Below are 19,808 nucleotides of genomic sequence, written 5' to 3'. Positions count from 1 at the left end.
GACTACTGGGTAAATAATGAAATGAAGGCAGAAATAAAGATGTTATTTGAAACTAATGAGAACAAAGACACAACGGACCAGAATCTCTGGGCCACATTTAAAGCAGAGTGTATAGGGAAATTTATAGCACTAGAAGCCCACAAGAGAAGACAGGAAAGATATAAAATCTACACCCTAACACCAAAATTGAAAGAACTAGCAGAGCAAGAGCAAACAAATTCTAAAGCTAGCAGAAGACAAGAAATAACTAAGATCAGAGCAGAATTGAAGGAGATAGAGACACGAAAAACCCTTCAAATAATAAATGAATCTAGGAGATGGTTTTTGGAAAAGATCAACAAAATAGATAGACTGCTAGCAAGACTCATAAAGAAGAAAAGGGAGAAGAATCAAATGATGCAATAAAAAATGATAAAGGGGATATCACTGCTGATCCCACAGCAATACAAACTACCATCACAGAATACAATAAACACCTCTACACAAATAAACTAGAAAATCTAGAAGAAATGGAAAATTGAATCCCTGAATAGACCAATAACAAGTCCTGAAATTGAGGCAGTAATTAATAGCATACCAACCAAAAAAAGTCCAGGACCAGAAGGATTCACAGCTGAATTCTACCAGAGGTACAAAGAGGAGTTGGTACCATTCCTTCTGAAACTATTCCAAACAACATAAAAAAAGCAAATCCTCCATAACTCATTTTCTGAAGCCAGCATCATCCTGATACCAAGCCTGGCAGACACACAACAAAAAAGAAAATTTTAGGCCAATATCCCTAATGAACATCAACGCAGAAATCCTCAATAAAATACTGGGAAACTGAACCCCGCAGCAGATCAAAAAGCTTATCCACCATGATCAAGTCAGCTTCATACCTGGGACGCAAGGCTGGTTCAACATATGCAAATCAATAACCGTAATCTATCGTGTAAACAAAACAAATGACAAAAACCACATGATTATCTCAACAGATGCAGAAAAGGCCTTTGACAAAATTCAACAGCCCTTCATGCTAAAAACTCTCAATAAACTAGGTATCGTTGGAACGTATCTCAAAATAGTAAGAGCTATTTATGACAAACCCACAGCCAATAGCATACCGAATGGGTAAAAACTGGAAGCATTCCCTTTGAAAACCGGCACGAGACAAGGATGCCCTCTCTCAACAATCCTATTCAACATAGTACTGGAAGTTCTGGCCAGGGCAATCAGGTAAGAGAAAGAAATAAAGGGTATTCAAATAGGAAAAGAGGAAGTCAAATTGTCTCTGTTTGTAGATGACATGATCATATATTTCCCCACCACTCAGCCCAAAATCTCCTTAAGCTGATAAGCAACTTCAGCAACGTTTCAGGATACAAAATCAATGTGCAAAAATCACAAGCATTCCTATACACCAATAACAGACAAACAGAGAGCCAAGTCATGAGTGAGCTCCCATTCACAATTGCCGCTAAGAGAATAAAATACCTAGGAATCCAACTTACAAGGGATGTGAAGGACCTCTTCAAGGAGAACTACAAACCACTGCTTAAGGAAATAAGAGAGGACACAAACAAATGGAAAAGCATTCCATGCTCATGGATAGGAAGAATCAATATTGTGAAAATGGCCATACTGCCCAAAGTAGTTTATAGATTCAATGCTATTCCAATCAAGCTACCATTGACTTTCTTCACAGAATTGGAAAAAACTATTATAAATTTCATATGGAACCAAAAAAACAGCTCGCATAGCCAAGACAATCTTAAGCAAAAAGAACAAAGCTGGAGGCATCATGCTACCTGAATTCAAACTATACTACAAGTCTACAGTAACAAAAACAGCATGGTATTGGTACCAAAACAGATATATAGACCAACAGAACTGAACAGAAGCCTCAGAAATAACACCACACATCTACAACCATCTGATCTTTGACAAACCTGACACAAACAAGCAACGGGGAAAGGATTCCCTACTTAATAAGTGGTGTTGGGTAAACTGGCTAGCCATATACAGAAAACTGAAACTGGACCCCTCCCTTACACCTTATACAAAAATTATCTCAAGATGGATTAACTACTTAAATGTAAGATGTAAAACCATAAAAACCCTAGAAGAAAACATAGGCAATACCATTCAGGACATAGGCATGGGCAAAGACTTCATGTCTAAAACACCAAAACCAATGGCAACAAAAGCCAAAATTGACAAATGGGATCTAATTGAACTAATGAGCTTCTGCACAGCAAAAGAAACTATCATCAGAGTGAACAGGCAACCCACAGCATGGGAGAAAATTTGCGCAATCTGTCCATCTGACAAAGGGCTAATATCCAGAATCTACAAAGAACTTAAACAAATTTACAAGAAAAAAAAACAAACAACCCCATCAAAAAGTGGGCAGAAGATATGAATAGACCCTTCTCAAAAGAAGACATTTATGCAGCCAACAAACATGAAAAAATGCTCATCATCACTGGTCATTAGAGAAATGCTAATCAAAATCACAATGAGATACCATTTCACACCACTTAGAATGGTGTTCATTAAAAAGTCAGGAAACAACAGATGCTGGAGAGGATGTGGAGAAATAGGAACACTTTCACACTGTTGGTGGGAGTGTAAATTAGTTCAACCATTGTGGAAGACAGCATGGCAACTCCTCAAGGATCAAGAACTAGAAATACCATTTGACCCAGCGATCCCATTACTAGATATATACCCCAAGGATTATAAATCATGCTACTATAAGGACACATGCACACGTATGTTTACTGCAACACTATTCAGAATAGCAAGTCTTGGAACCAACCCAAATGTCCATCAGTGATAGACTGGATTAAGAAAATGTGGTACATATACACCAAGGAATACTATGCAGCCATAGAAAAGGATGAATTCATGTCCTTTGCAGGGACATGGTTAAAGCTGGTAACCATCATTCTCAGCAAACTAATACAAGAACAGAAAACCAAACACCGCATGTTCTCACTCATAAGTGGGAGTTGAACAATGAGAACACATGGACACAGGGAGGGGAACATCACACACCAAGGCCTGTGAGGGGGTGGGGGGTTAGGGGAGGGATAGCGTTAGGAGAAATACCTAATGTAGGTGATGGTGCAGCAAACCACCCTGGCACGTGTATACCTATCTAACAAAAACTGCACATTCTGCACGTGTATCCCAGAACTTAAAGTATAATAAAAAATAAAAATAAATCAGCCAGAGGAAGGGGAAAACACATTATGTACAAAGGGAAAAAGATATGAACAACTGCAGACTTTTTGTCAAGAAGTAGGCAAGCAGAACACAGTGGTATAACATCTTCAAAGATTTGAAGAAAATTGTAAGCCTAGAATTCTATAGTATGTAAAATTATCTTAGCAAATGAAGATTTAATAAAGATATTTTCAGACCAAAAGAACAAAAATTAAAAGCTGAAAAGAATTTATTGTCATCAGTCAGGCACAAAAAGAAATATTAAAGGAAATATTCAGGCAGAATGAAAATTAGAAACTAAAATCTATAGGAAAGAATGAAAAATGCTGCAAAGAGTAAACATGTGGATAAATGTAAAGTCTTTTAAAATTATTTTTCTCATTTGCCAATTTCTTTAAAATATAATTGTTCAAGCAAAAATAATAGCAATGTATCTTGGGGTTTATAACACGTACAAGTAAAATGTATGACTATAATAGCAAAAAGGTTGGAATGGGGAAAATGAAAATACACTACTATAATATTCTTACACTATATATGAAGTGTTATAGTATTATTGTTGGAAGATAGACTAGAGTAAGTTGAATATGGGTACTCCAAACCTTAAAACAGCCATTAAAAAACAAAAAACAAATCCAAGAATTAGCACTAATAAACCTTAAAAGTGAAAGAACAAAGTAAAATATACCATTTAGGCCTAAGCAGAAGAAAGCTAAAATAGCTATATTAATTTCAGATGAAGGTGATTTTTAGAATGAATGAAAAATGTTACCGGGAATAAAGATGGACATTTTATAATCATAAAGGTATTTATTCATCTAGAGAATGTAATCCTAAATGTTTGCATATCTAATAAATATACAAATACATTAGAATTCTAAAGTATATGAAGCAAATATTAATGGAACTGAGAAAAGAAATATAAAAATCCAAAATTATAGTTTAAAGATTTTAGAAGTTTTCTCTCAGCAACTGATGGTAGAATGATCATACAGAAAATCAATAGGTTATACAAGATGTGGACAACACTATCAACTAACTTAATCTAACAGATATTTATAGTATACTTTCTCACACAACAGTAGAATACACAATTTTTCAGGTAAACACTTAGCATTTACAAAATAAACTATATTCTGGGCCATAAACATGTCTCAGTACATTTTTTAAAGATTAAATTTGTATAAAGTGTGTTCTCTGACCACAAGATAATTAAACTGGAAATTAATAACAGAAAGATATTTTTTAATCCCCACATCTTTAGAAATTTAAAAAGCTGCTTCCAAATAACCCATGGGTCAAAGAAGACATCACATGGAAATTTTACAAGCATTTTTAACTTAATGGAAATGAAGATACATAATATTAACATTTATGGGAGGCAGCTAAAGCAGTGCTTACAGGAAAATTTATAGCATTGTATGATTATATTAGAAAAGAAGTTCTGAATCAATGATCTAAGCTTCCACCTTAATATGCTAGAAGGAGAATGCAAGTTAAACCCAAATAAAAGAGAAGAAGACAATAATAAAGGTAAGAGCAAAGGAAAACAGAAAAACAATAAAATAAATGAAGCTAAGTCCCAGTTTTTAGAAACAACTATTCCCAGCCCAAGATAGCCAAATGAATTCAACATCCTATAGAGTGCAGTATCAAATCATCTTCATACGAGCATTATTATTAATTACAAAAACATCCTCGGTCATAGGGAGACAACATTCTTACTAGAAAACATTTTTCTTCCTGTTTACAGAAAACCTGGCAGATATAAGGAGACTCTCTCTACCTAGCCTGACAGCAAAGTGTGGTGATTAGGCAAATGAAGCTGTATTTAGAACACTACTCTGCTAAGTATGAGTTGAGAGGAAAAGCTCGGTCTGCACCAGACCCATGTCAGCAATAAGTCTTTGCCAGTAAAATTTGAAATGAAACATAAAAGTCAGTTTTGGTTTTTTATCTTAGACACAAAGTTGAAAAAAATATTACCCTCAGCCTCTGTGCAAAGAAAGCTTCTTGCTTTGAAAACAACTTAGAGAGATGTTACATTTGTCTCATTTATTTTTTAAAACTGAGAGAAAGTTTTCATTTCACAACATTATCCCCCTTTCCAAATACAAAACACAGCATGATAAACATTAAGAAAAGTATACTATCATGAGAACAACTGATGTTGTAGTTGTAAGAACCTTGCAGTTGATCATGGTAAAGTGATCAGATGTCTTAGGTTTCATTGTCATCAGCTGCTGTGGTGACTAAGTGTTCAAAACTGTTGGTCCTCCTCTAGAACAAAATAACCTTTTTTCACACATGCTATTTTAGATCTTTCCATTAAATACTGCTTGTGAAATGACTTATTATCAGATACTCCAGATGTAATTCCTTTCCTGACCACACATAGTTTACTCTGAAAAATGCTGTAAAGAGCAAATTCATTGAATCTATATTTCTTCAGTTGAAAAAACCAAGCTGTTACAATTTCTCAGTGATGTGTGGTGGTTGCATCTGTAACAGTTCATAACCAAAGGAAAATTTGGCAGCTCAGTGGTTGCACAATTCATACTTAACCATTGGATAAATTAAGTATTTTAGTCTTGAATTCCAGTGTGGCCTAAGGAATGTTAGTTGTCTTTTTTTCCAAAACTGTGGTATACATACAACCTAGTTAAGTCCCTTACACAGGGCTTAGTCATTATCCCCTGTATATTTGGAGAATGTTTTGTGTGTGGCAAATTAGTGTAAAGTCATCTTTGTTTGGTTTCTTCCAAGCTGTAATTCATTAAATTCTCTATCAGTGAGCTGTTCCACTTCTTCAGTCTGGGAAAAGTCTTTTTCAGACAGTCATCTATAATTTTGGCCATTCCTTTTCTTTGCATTAGTACAATTCAATAAGTCATGAAACACCACAGAGGGGTACATCCACACTAAGCAGCTTCAAAGCCAGAAAGACTATGACAAGCTTTCCTTGGACTCTTTTCCACTCTCTATTCCAGATCCCATGGCTTTCCATGCTAGGAACCTAGCAATGGCACCATTAACTCCTGAAAGGAAAAGTCCTCCTGTCAACCTGAGAAATTACCCAAAAGTACCCTTTGCTAAAAAATTCTAATTGCTTTCTGTAGTCCAATACACAATTTGACATGCCAGGAGACCATGTTGCAATATCTTTTGAGGCTGAAAGAAGGAAACTCAATGAAAGAATTCTATATGAGGTGTCAATGTATCACTAATGTGAATAAATCAAATTAAATATTTCAAGAATGGGGGTCTTATGGTTAAAAATAGTATTAAAAATAAACATTAACACATGAAACATAAACTTAGATTTTTAAAATTTTGAATGTTTATAAAATTGGATGCAAATAGCCAAATTAATTATGTAATGAAATTATATAATATCAAATGATGTAGTTGCATTAGTCTGGGTTATATTACCAAAAACTAGGAAGCAATTATAAGAATGAGAAATGGGTTAGGGAAAGAATAAAAATATGCAGTATTCTTTAAAACACTCCTTTCAGTCTTGACATCAGAAAGAACTTTAGAGATCTTTAACTTAAAAGCGTGCTTTAAAGTTTAAAGGCATCACAAGAACAGTTTCAAATGCAATAAGAATTCTGGCTCAAGAGGACTCTGGGTAGTAATTCCAAAATCATCCTCTCAACTTCTCACTAAATAGCTTCTGAAAACAAAAATAAATAAAAATTCTTGATAACACTGAAAACAAAGGCTGAAAGACAGTCAGAATCTGGGAGGATTTAGTATTAGCTAAAAGACAGTTGGTAGAACTATAGTTTCTGACACACTCTCACTTTATGCAACAAAATTTCTAAAAATTAATAGATAGATGTTTCATGCCTCTATCACCATACATTCACATCTCAGCATTCCAGAACTGATAGCAACTGGGACACTGCAAGTATCTCTCCCTACCATTTAAAGATGCTTTCTAAACCAGAGTATACTTTGCCCAACTCCAGATACTGAAAACTCCTGGAAAACAATCAGGCATGAAATCAAAGAAAATTTCTGAATGCAGCACATCTTCTGAGGCAAGCAGTACCCATACATAAAGAGCTTGGGTAAGAAAGAATGGAGGTGCAATGCATCACTATAATATAATTTGTCAGACACTGTTATAAGTTCAGATGAACAAGAAACTAATTAGTAGGTGAAAGGATAAAGAAAAAGACTCAGCAAGAATAGAGCAGAGATATATTCTACAAAATCAACCTATATAGTAATTGGTGACTAATTCAAGAGATGTGGAGATTAAATATGGCTTAAAGCTATAGATTTGAACAGTGGTGAGAATACAGTGGGATAACTATGTAACCCAAATGGTTCCACCAAGTTACACAATGGGTGGGGAAGGGGGAAGACTAAGAAGAAAGCAACATAGGATGTTAGCAAGACGGTGGAATAAGAGGTTCCAACCCATATCGCCTTCAAGAGAAACACCAAATTTCTCAACCAATCACAGACTAGAATATCTTTGTTAGAGCCTGTATTAGTCTGTTTTCACACTGCTATAAAAATACTACCTGAGACTGGGTAATTTATGAACAAAACAGGTTTAATTGACTCACAGTTTCACATGGCTGAGGAGGCCTCAGGAAACTTACAATCATGGTGTAAGGTTAAGGGAAAGCAAGGCACTTTCTTCGCAAGGTGGCAGGATAGAGAGAGAGAGCATAGGGAACACTACCACTTTTAAACCAGTAGATCTTGTGAGAACTCCTTGCTATCATAAGAATAGCATGGCAGAAGCCACGCCCATGATACAATCATCACCCACCAGGTCTCTCCCTCGACATGTGGGGATTACAATTGGATTATAATTTTGGGTGGGGACACAGAGCCAAATCATATTATTCCACACCTAACCCCTCAAAAATTTCATGTCCCTTTCACATTTCAAAGTCAATCATGCCTTCCCAACAGTCCCCCAAAGTCTTAACTCATTTCAGCAGTAACTCAAATGTTGAAGTCCAAAGTCTCATCTGAGACAAGCAAAGTCCCTTCCACCTATGAGCCTGTAAAATCAAAGACAAGTTTTTTACTTCCTAGATACAACTGGGGTAGAGGCATTGGGTAAATGTTCCCATTCCAAATTGGAGAAATTGGCCAAAACAAAGAGGCCACCATCCCTATGCAAGTTCAAAACCTGGCAGGGCACTCATTAAATCTTAACATTTTAAAATAACCTCCTTTGACTCCATGTCTCACATCCATGGCACACTGATGCAAGAAGTGCACTCCTAAGGCCTTGGGCAGCTACACTACTGTGTCTCTGCAGACCCCACAGATGCTTTCATGGGCTGACATTGAGTGTCTGTGTTTTTTCCAGGTGTACAGTGCAAGCTTTCAATGTATCTACCTTTTTGGGGTCTGGAGGATGGTGGCCTTCTCACAGCTCCACTAGGCAGTGCCCCATTGGGGACTCTGTGTGGGTGCACCAACCCCATCTTTTCCCTCTGCATTGCCCTAGAGGTTCTCCATTAGGGCCACACTCCTGCAACAGACTTCTGCCTGGACATCTAAGTGTTTCCATACATCCTCTAAAATCTAGGCAGAGATTCCCAAAGCTCAACTCTTCTGCACACTGCAGACCCAACACCACATAGAAGCCAACAAGGCTTTGGGTTTGTACCCTCTGAAGCCATGGCTCCAGTGGTACTTTGGTCCCTTTTAGCCAGGACTGGGGATGGAGCAGCTGGGATGCAGGGTACCAGGTCCACAGGCTGAACAGAGCAGTGGGGTCCTGGGCCCAGCCCCAAAACCATTTTTACCTCCTAGACTTCTAGACCTGTGATGGGAGGGGCTGCCACAAAGATCTCTGGCATGCTCTGGAGACATTTTTCTCATGATCTTGGCTACTAACTTATTGCTCCTTATTACTTAGGCAAATTTCTGCAGCAGCCTTCAATTTCTCCCAAGAAAATGGGTTTTTCTTTTCTACCTCATGGTCATGCTGCAGATTTTCTAAACATTTATGTTCTGTTTTCCTTTAAAATAAATTTCCAGTTTCAGGTATTCTCTTTGTGAATGCATATGACCAAACACTTTCAGAATCAGCCAGGTCACTTCTTGAATGCTCTGCTCTTTAGAAATTTCTTCCACCAGATACCCTAATCATCTCTCTCAAGTTCAAACTTCCCCAGATCTCTAGGGCAGGAGCAAAATGCCACCAGTCTCTTTGCTAAAGCATGGTAAGAGTAACATTTGCTCCATTTCCCAATAAGTTCCATCTGAGACCACCTCAAGCTTGACTTCATTGGCCATCCATGTCATTATCAGGGTTTTGATCAAAACCATTCAACAAGTCTTTAGGAAGTTCCAATCTTTCCCTCATCTTTCTGTCTTTTTCTGAGCCGTCAAGATTGTTCCAACCTCTGCCTATTACCCAGTTTCAAAGTTGCTTCCACCTTTTCAGGTTATCTTTATAGCAGTGCCCCACTCCCAGTGCTAATTCTCTGTATTAGTCTGTTTCCACAATCCTATAAAAATACTACCAGAGACTGGGTAATTTATAAACAAAAGAGGTTTAATTAATTCACAGTTCTGCATGGCTGGGGAGGCCTCAGGAAACATACAATCATAGTGGAAGGCAAAGGGGAAGTAGGCCCCTTTTTCACAAGGCAGAAGGGGAGAGAGAGAGCACACAAGGGAAACTGCCACCTTTAAACCATCAGATCCATGAGAACTCTCTATCATGAGAACAGAATGGGGGAAACCAACCCCATGATTCAATCACCTCCCACCAGGTCCCTCCCTCAACTTGTGGGAATTACAATTCAAGATGAAATTTGGGTGGAGACACAGAGCCAAACCATATCAGAGCCCCAGAGTTTAGCTGAGAGGTTCCAGTATTCCAGTAAAACAAAAAATACGAGAGCAGACTTGTTGAAAGAGGTGAGAAGAACAGTTTCACTCTACATGTCACTCATCCCCCAAGGAAGCCTAGCTTTATTCTAAGAGAGATCACTTTGGTTCATAATTGCTTCCACAGGGGAAAATGAAAATTAACTGAGCATTTGGCTCCTTAACCTTATGGGACACTGCCCAAAAGGCCCACTTAGGCCTCATCCCACCCAGAACACTGAGGGCATTGGCAGCACAGCTGAATAGTCTGGGACCACTGAAAGCAAGGAGAATGGACAGAAGTACATAGCAACCTGCACAATGCTCAACAGCTGGCCATGAATCTTGCTAAGCAGCTCACAGACATGTGGCATTCCTCTGTAGACAGCACCTCATGTGTTTCCACACACAACACACATGAGTTCCAGCAAAGAGCATTTGGATCTCAACAGCAGGTACAGATCTTAGTAGCTGGCATGATTCTGCTGGTTTGAAAGAAGGTACAAACTTTAACATTTCAGGGCACTGCTCTAGGGAAGCTAAACAGGATGCTCTTAGCACCAGGCCTGGCTTTATAAAACTGGAGAAGGCACACAATCCTAAAACTTTCCTTCTGAGAAGGAACAAAAGGAGTGAAGCAGGAAAATCCATAGAAAAAGTCTGCGTGTCTACCAGAATATGTAGAAGGACTTTTTCTCCCAAAGCCAGTCAATAAAGACTGGAGGAGGTGAATACTTTTTCAAATGCAAACATGGCAATGCAGAGCTTCAAGGAACAAGAAGAATCAAGGAAATGTGACAGGACCAAAGGAACAAAATAAAGTTCCAGTGGGTAGTGGCTGACCTTAAAAAATTGGAGATCAAAAATTGTCTGCCAAAGAATACAAAGTAGTCACCTTAAAGAAGCTCAGTGAGCTACAAGAGAACACAAATAGACAATTAAACAACATCAGGAAAATAATACATGAATAAAATGAGAAATTCAACAAGCTTATAGAAGCTATAAAAAAGAACCAAATAGAAATCTTGGAGCAGAAGAATACAATGTCTGAAATAAAAATTTTATTAGAGAGCTTTGATAGAAGACTTAATCAAGTAGAGGAAAGAATTAGCATATTCAAAGATAGATCATTTGAAATTATCCATTCAAAGGAACAAAAAGAAAAAAAATAATTAAAAGAGTGAAAAAGGAAAGCTGGGAACCGTTCATGGGACTACAGTGCACCAGAACTCATTCCTGGCCATCAGTGGTTCTGGGGGAAGAGGTGAGTTGAACTGGTAAGGAGCAATCCTATCTCACCATGGACTCTGGAAATCAGCAGGAAGAGACCCCTCAACCACCACAGACACATCAGTTGATGGGGTGGTTGAGGCTGCTTAAACAAATGGCAGGGGTAGCAAGCCAATTGATATGGATCCCAGAGGGTTTGGTATAGGAGTGCCTGTAATAAAGCATGGCCAGGGAAAACCATCCCCCTAAGCTCAACTTGCTCCCATAGAAGACTTTAGCCATAGGAAAACTTCCAGACCTGAACTCTGCAGGGTGGCCTTACCCATGAGAGAGGGTCAGTCTGACACAAGCAGCTCTTGGTCTGCCGGTCTCTCCTGGGGCCCCAGCCTGGCCATCCCTGCTTGCAGATCAGTCTCAGGTGCTCTGGGATCCCACACCATAGCTTCTGTGCTGGTGAATTATGCTTGACCAGCAGAGAACTACAGCATGGTGGCCCCTAAAGCCACGCAACAGCCCACACATTCTTTCTTCATATTGCAGCTTCCCCCAGACCCATGGCAACTCCCCACATCACTTTGCTGGTGTGTATCTGTGCCTGTGGGTTTTGCTTTCCTTGCCCTGTCAGCACGTGAGAGTGCAGCCTGTCCCACCTCCCCCAAATGATCTCCATTGCAGATGAAGTCTTGGCAGGCAAAGAGCCAGCCAGCCCTGCTGCCATGAGCATCGCGCTCTCATGCTAATTCTGCACAGAGAACAGCAGATTCTGCCCTGACCTGAGTGACCACTCTTGCTTGTGAGGCACAGAGAAGGCACTCGGACCTGCACCTGCCAGTGCCACACCCAACTGGAGCCAACATCGCCTCCAGCAAAACTGCGCACACAATCACCAGAAGTGGCCCCCAAGCTGTATTGCCTCTGCTACCGTGATGAACACCCACAGAGAGGCAGGAACCCCGGCACCCACTAGCACTCTGCTGCAGCTGCCCTACCACTGCAGCTGGCCCATGCAAACAAGGATGGATTCCGCTGTCACCACACTATGAAGCACTTTGGTTAACACCACCTATCACAGTGTAGTGATTAGTGATCCAGAAGCATTTTGGGCCTTTCCCCAGCATAGTGGATTCCTAACCTCAAGGAGCCAGAAAAGAAAGGCAGGGCCCAATACAAGAACACAGAGTTAGAGCACACAGTTCAGCAGTTGGAAGCTGAGTGTTGGCTCCCTAAATTCTTCCAAAAACAAAGCCAGTTGGCCGAATCCACCTTTTACCATAATCAAACCCTCAAGGTCAAAAATAGGATAAAAGAAAAAAAATCCATCCTAAGGTAAGCAACCTAAAAGATTGAAGGTAGATAAACCCACAAAGGTGAGAAAGAATCAGCACAAGAACCCTGACAACTCGAAAAGCCAGAGTGCCTTCTTACCTCCAAACAACTGCATCACCTCTCTAGCAGGGGTTCTGAACCAGGCAGAAATAGCTGAAATGACAGAAATAGAATTTAGAATATGGATAGGAACAAAGATCATTGAGCTACCGAAGTATGTTGAAACCAGATCCAAGGAAGCTAAAAATCATGTTAAAACAAACGACCTGATAGAGGTGAAAAACACAATACAAGAATTTCATAATGCAATCACAAATATTAATAGCAGAATACATCAAGTGGAGAAAAGAATCTAAGAGCTTGAAGATGAGCTCTCTGAAACAAGACAGTGAGACAAAAAAAGAAAAATGAATGAAAAGGAATAAACAAAACCTCCAAGATATATGGGATTATGTAAAGAGATGGAATATAAGACTCATTGGTGTCCCTGAAAGAGATGAGGAGAATGGAACCAACATGGAAAACATACTTCAGAATATTATCAAGGAGAACTTTCCCAACCTAGCTAGAGTGGCCAACATTCAAATTCAGAAAATACAGGGAACCTCAGTAAGATACTCCAAAAGAAGATTATCCTCAAGACATAATTATCAGATTCCCCATAGTTGAAATAAAGAAAAAATGTTAAAGGCAACTAGAGAGAAATGCCAGGTCACCTACAAAAGGAAGATCATCAGACTAACAGCAGACCTCTCAGCAGAAACCCTACAAACCAGAAGAGGTTGGGAGACAATATTCAACATTCTTAAAGAAACTTCAACCCAGAATTTTATATCTGGCCGAACTAAACATCATAAGTGAAGGAGAAATAAGATCTTTTTCAGACAAGCAAATGCTGAGGAAATTCGTTACCCCCAGACTTGCCTTACAAGAAGTCCTGAAGGAAGCAATAAATATGGAAAGGAAGGACCATTACAAGCCACTACAAAAACACTGAGGTACACACTGACACTATAAAACAACCGCATAAACAAGTGTGCAAAATAACCAGCTAACATCATGGTGACAGAATCAAATCCACACATATCATACTAATCTTGAGGTAAATGGGCTAAATTCCCCAATTAAAAGACACAGAGTGGCAAGCTAGATAAAGAACCAAGACCCACTGATATAATGTCTCTGAGAGACCCATCTCATATGCAGTGACACACATAGGCTGAAAATAAACAGATAGAGAAAAATCTACCCAGCAAATGGAAAACAGAAAAAAAGGAGTTGCAATCCTAATTTCAGACAAAACAGTCTTTACACCAACAACAATCAAAAAAGACAAAAAAGAGCATTACATAATGGTGAAGAGTTCAATTCAACAAAATCATCTAAGTATCTTAAATATATATGCACCCAACACAGGAGCACCCAGATTCATAAAGCAAGTTCTTAGAAACCTTTAAAGAGACTTAGACTCCTACACAATGACAGCGGGAGATTTTAACACCCCACTCACAATACTGGACAGATAATTGAGACAGAATATTTAGGGCCGGAACATAGTACAGCATCAAATAGACCTGATAGGCATTTACAGAACTCTCCACCAAACAAACAAACAAAAAAAGCAAATAAAAACCCAGAATACCTAAAACTTAAAGTATAATAATAAAATTAAAAAAAATAAAAATAAAAATAAAAAACCCAGAATATACATTATTCTCACCACCACATGGGACAACTGTAAATTGATCACATAATCAGAAGTAAAATACTCCTCAGCAAATGCAAAAGAATGGAAATCATAAGAAACAATTTCTAGGACAATAGCACGATCAAATTAGAAATCAAGACTAAGAAATTTACTCAAAACCATACAATGACATGGAAGTTGAATAACCTGCTCCGGAATGACTTTTGGATAATTAATGAAATTAAAGCAGAAATCAAGAAGCTCTTTGAAGCTAATGAGAACAAAGTTACAAAGTACCAGAATCTCTGGGATGCAGCTAAAGTAGTGTTGAGAGGGAAATTTATAATACTATATGACCACATCAAAATGTTAAAAAGACCTCAAGTAATCAAGCTAACATCACAATAAAAAGAACTAAAAAACCAAGAGCAAATAAGTCCCAAAGCTAGCAGGAGACAAGAAATAACCAAAATCAGAGCTGAACTGAAGAAGATTGACATACAAAGAAAAAAAAAAAAAACCTATTCAAAAGATCAATAAATCCAGAGACTGGTTTTCTGGAAGAACTAATAAAATAGGTAGACCCCTAGCTAGACTAAGAAGAAAAGAGAGAAGACAAATACACACCATCAGAAATGACAAGAGGGATATTCCCACTGACCCCACAGAAATACAAATCATCTCAGAGAATATCATGAACACCTCTACGCAGATAAACTGTAAAATCTAGAAGAAATAAAAAAAAAAATCCTGAAGAAATACACCCTCCCAAAACAGAACCAGGAAGAAATTGAATCTCTGAACAGATCAATAACAAGCTCTGAAATTTAGTCAATAACAATTATACTACCCACCAAGAAAAGCCCAGGACCACATAGATTCACAGGTGAATTCTACAACATTTACAAAGAAGAGCTGGTATCATTCCTATGGAAACTAGACCAAAAAATTGAGAAAGAAAGACTCCTACCCAACTCATTCTATGAGGTCAGAATTATCTGGATACCAAAACCTGGCAGAGACACAATAAAAAAAGAAACGTTCAGGCCAATACCCTTAATGAACATTGATGCAAAAATCCTCAATCAAATACTGGCATGGCGAATCCAGCAACACACCAAAAAGCTTATCAAGCCTTATCAAGTAGGCTTTATCCCTGGGATGCAAGGTTGGTTCAACATACTCAAATTGATAAATGTGATTCATCACATGAATAGAACTAAAAACAAAAACCACACAATTATTTCAATAGATTCAGAAAAGGCTTTTGATAAAATTCAACACCCCTTCATGTTAAAAGCTCTGAATTTACTAGGTATTTAACAAACATCTCAAAATAATAAGGACCATCTATGACAAAACCACAGCCAACATCATACTCAATGGGCAAAATCTGGAAGCATTTCCCTTGAAAACTGGGAGGACTTTCAAGGTAAGATGAGGACGCCCTCTCACTACTCCTATTCAACATAGTATTGGAAGTTCTGACTAGGACAATCAGGCAAAAGAAAGAAATGAAGGTCATCCAAATAGTAAAAGAGCAAGTCAAACCATCCCTGTTTGCAAACAACATGACCTGATATCTAGAAAACCCCATAGTCTTGGCCCAAAAGCGCCTTCAGCTGATAAACTTTGCTGAAGTTTCAGGATAAAAAAGCAATGTGCAAAAGTCACTAACATTTCTAAACAAACACAAGAATCAAACTGAGAGCCAAATGAGAAATGCAATTCTATTCACAATTGCCACACACACACACACACACAGAAATACCTAAGAACACAACTACTGATGGTGGTGAAAGATATCCACAAGGAGAACTACAAAACATTGTTCAAAGAAATCAGGAATGACACAAACCAATGAAAAAACATTCCATGCTCCTGAATAGGAAGCTTCAATATCCTTGTAATGTCCAAACAGCCCAAAGCAATTTAAAGGTTCAATGCTACTCCTATTAAACTACAATTGGCATTTTTTACAGAACTAGGAAAAAGCTATTTTAAAATTTATATGGAACCATAAAGAGCCCCAATAGCCAAGTCAATCCTAATCAAAAAGAACACGGCTGGAAATCAAGTTACCTGACTTAAAATTGTACAAGGCTACAGTAAATAAAACAACGTGGTGCTGGTATAAAAGCAGTCATGTAGACCAATAGAACAGAATAGAGAATCCAGAAGTATGGCTGCACCCTTACAACTATCTGATCTTTGACAAATACAAGCAATAGGCAAAAGATTCTGGGATAACAGCCTACCCATATGCAGAAGATTAAAACTGGATCTCTTCCTTATACCACATACAAAAATTAAGATAGATTAAGGACTTCAATGTAAAACTGAACACTGTGAAAACCTTGGAAGGCAACCTAGAAAATACCATCCTGGAAATAGGAACTGAAAAATATTTCCTGAAGATTTCAAAGCAATGGCAAAAAAAGCCAAAATTGACAAATGGGATCTAATTAAACTAAAGAGCTTCTGCACAGCAAAGGAAGCTATCAATAGAGTGAAGGGACAACCTACAGAATGGGAGAAAAAATTGCAAAGCATCTGACAATCGTCTAATAACTAACATCAATGAGAAACTTAAACAAATTTACAAGAAAAAACAAATAACCCCATTAAAAAGTGGGCAAATATTATACACAGACACTTTTTTAAAAAAAAGACATACATGTGGCCAATCATCATATGAAGAAAAACTCAACATCACTGATTATTAAAGAAATGCAAATCAAACTACAACGAGATACCATCTCACATCAGTCAGAATGGCTGTTATTAAAAAATCAAAAAGTAACAGATGCTGACAAGGTTGCGGAGAAAAATGAATGCCTAGGCACCATTCGTAGGAGTGTAAATTAGTTCAACCATTGTGGAAGACAGTGTTGCAATTTCTCAAAGACATAAAAACAGAAATTCTATATGACCCAGCAACCCCATTACTGGGTATATACTCTCAAGGAATATAAACTGTTCTACCATAGAGAAACATGCATGAATATGTTTATTGCAGCACCATTCACAATAGCAAAGATATGGAATCAATCTAAGTGCCCATCAATGGTAGACTGGATAAAGAAAATGTAGTATATATGCATCATGGAATACTATGCAGGCATAACGAGAATGATATCATGTTCTTTGCAGAAACATGAATGTAGTTGGATGCCATTATCCTTAGCAAACTAATGCAGGTACACAAATCCAAATACCATATATTCTCACTTACAATTAAGAGCTAAATGATAAAAACATATGGACACATAGAGGAGAACAACACACACTGGAGCCTATCAAAGAGTGGAGGGTGGGAAAAGGAATAGGACTAAGAAAAATAACTAATGGGTTCTGGACTTAATATGTGAATGATGAAATAATATGTAAAACAAACCTCCATGACGTAAGTTTACCTATATAACAAACTCGCACATGTATGCCTGAACTTAATAGTTTAAAAAAAGATGTTGAGAGTGGAATACATACTTACGGTGAGCTTAAATTTATTAACTTTTTTTTGCTAATGTTTGTGAGAGATTGATAAGTCTTTGATATACTATCTTTTTAAAAAGGAGTAAAGAAAGCCCTCGGGATTTATAGGGCACCATCAAGTAATTATATATCATTATAAGAGTTGCAGAGGAGCAGAGAAGGAAGATGGGGTAGAAAACTAATTTAAAGAAATAATGACAGAAAATATCCAAAATCTGGGTAGGGAAATGAACATCCAGATGCATGAAGTCCAAAGAACTCCAAATAGGTTGAGAATAAAGAGGTCTTCACTGAGTCACATTATAATCAAACTGTCAAAAATCAAAAACAGAAAATTTTGAAAGCAGTGAGTAAAAAGCTATTTGCCACATTCAAGGGAACTTTCATAAGACTGTCAGCAGATTACCCTGCAGGTCAGGAGAAAGTTAGATTACATACTCAAAAAATTGAAAGTAAAAACCTGCCAACCCAAATAACTATATCTAGCAAAACTGTTGATCAGAAATTAAGAAGAAATAAAGACTTTGCCAGACAAAAGCTGAAGGAGTTGGTCACACCAGGCCTGCCATACAAAACAATATTAAAGGGAATTATTCAAGTTAAAGCTAAAGAACATTAATTAGCAACATAAAAATATTTGAAGGTATACAACTCATGGATGAAGGTAAGTATATTGTCAAATTCAAAAAACTCTAATACTGTAATGATAGTATGTAAATCACTTTTAACTCTAGAATAAAAGTTAAAAGACAAAAGTGTTGAAACTAATTATAACTACAATAATTTGTTAATAGATAAATAGTGTAAAAAATATAAACTATAGCCTGGGTGTGATGGCTTACATCTGTAATCCTAGCACTCTGGGAGGCCGAGACAGGTGGATCATTTGAGGTCAGGAGTTCAAGACCAGACTGGCCAACATGGTGAAGCCCCATCTCTACTAAAAAAAATACAAAAATTAGCCAGGTGTGGTGGTGCATGACTGTAGTCCCAGCTACTCAAGAGGCTGAGGCAGCAGAATCACTTGAACCCAAGAGGCAGAGGTTGCAGTGAGCTGAGATTGTGCCATTGCACTCCAGCCTGGGTGATAGTGAGATTCTGTCTAAAAAAAAAAAAAATGTAAACTGTGACCAATAGTATAAAATGTGGTGGACATGGATTCTTGGTTGTTGCTTCCAAGATGGCCAAATAGGAAGAGCTCCAGTCTGCAGCTTCCAGTGAGATTGATGCAGAAGACAGGCGATTTCTGCATTTCCAACTGAGGTACCTTGTTCATCTCACTGGGACTGGCTGGACAGTGGGTGCAGCCCACAGAGGCTGAGCCAAAGCAGGGCAGGGCCTCACCTCACCCGGGAAGTTCAAGGGGTTGGGGGATTTCCCTTTCCTAACCAAGGAAGCTGTGACAGACTGTACCTGGAAAACCGGTACACTTCTGCCTAAACACTGTGCTTTTCAATGGTCTTAGCAACCGGCAAACCAGGAGATTCCCTCCCGTGCCTGGCTTAGTGGGTCACACGCCCACAGAGCCTTGCTCACTGCTAGTGCAGCAGTCTGAGATCAACCTGCGAGGCTGCAGCCTGATGGGGGGAGGGGCGTCCACCATTTCTGAGACTTGAGTAGGTAAACAAGGCGGCCAGGAAGATCGAACTGGGCAGAGCCCACCACATCTCAGCAAGGCCTACTGCCTCTATAGACTCCACTTCTGTGGGCAGGGTATAGCTGAGCAAAAGCCAGCAGACTACTTCTGCAGACTTTAACGTCCCTGTCTGACAGCTCTGAAGAGAGTAGTGGTTCTCCCAGCACAGCGTTTGAGCTCTGAGAACAGACAGAATGCCTCCTCAAGTGGGTCCCTGACCCCATGTAGCCTGACTGGGAGACACCTCCCAGTAGGGGCTGATAGACACCTCATACAGGCAGGTCCCCCTCTGGGACGAAGCTTCCAGAGGAAGGATCAGGCAGCAATATTTTCTCTTCTGCAATATTTGCTGTTCTGCAG

At 38.5% G+C, this 19,808-nt stretch overlaps 1 protein-coding gene across 4 annotated transcripts in view; it reads right to left on the bottom strand.

The window, feature by feature from the left end:
• Positions 1–19,808, bottom strand: part of BCKDHB (branched chain keto acid dehydrogenase E1 subunit beta) — a 360,230-nt gene that overhangs the window by 35,543 nt on the left and 304,879 nt on the right. The window contains exon 10 of one of the 4 annotated variants that reach the window (XR_010158079.1): positions 12,730–12,783. The exons of the other annotated variants lie outside the window; for them this stretch is intronic. The gene's annotated coding sequence lies outside the window, so the exon portion shown is untranslated. The remainder of the gene's footprint in view (positions 1–12,729; positions 12,784–19,808) is intronic. 4 annotated transcript variants of the gene reach the window in all.

This window comes from Pan troglodytes, chromosome 5, assembly GCF_028858775.2.
Source record: "Pan troglodytes isolate AG18354 chromosome 5, NHGRI_mPanTro3-v2.0_pri, whole genome shotgun sequence".
Classification (NCBI taxonomy): Eukaryota; Metazoa; Chordata; class Mammalia; order Primates; family Hominidae; genus Pan; species Pan troglodytes.
The sequence above is the reverse complement of the archived record's forward strand: the minus strand, read 5'-3'. Positions and strand labels throughout refer to the sequence as shown.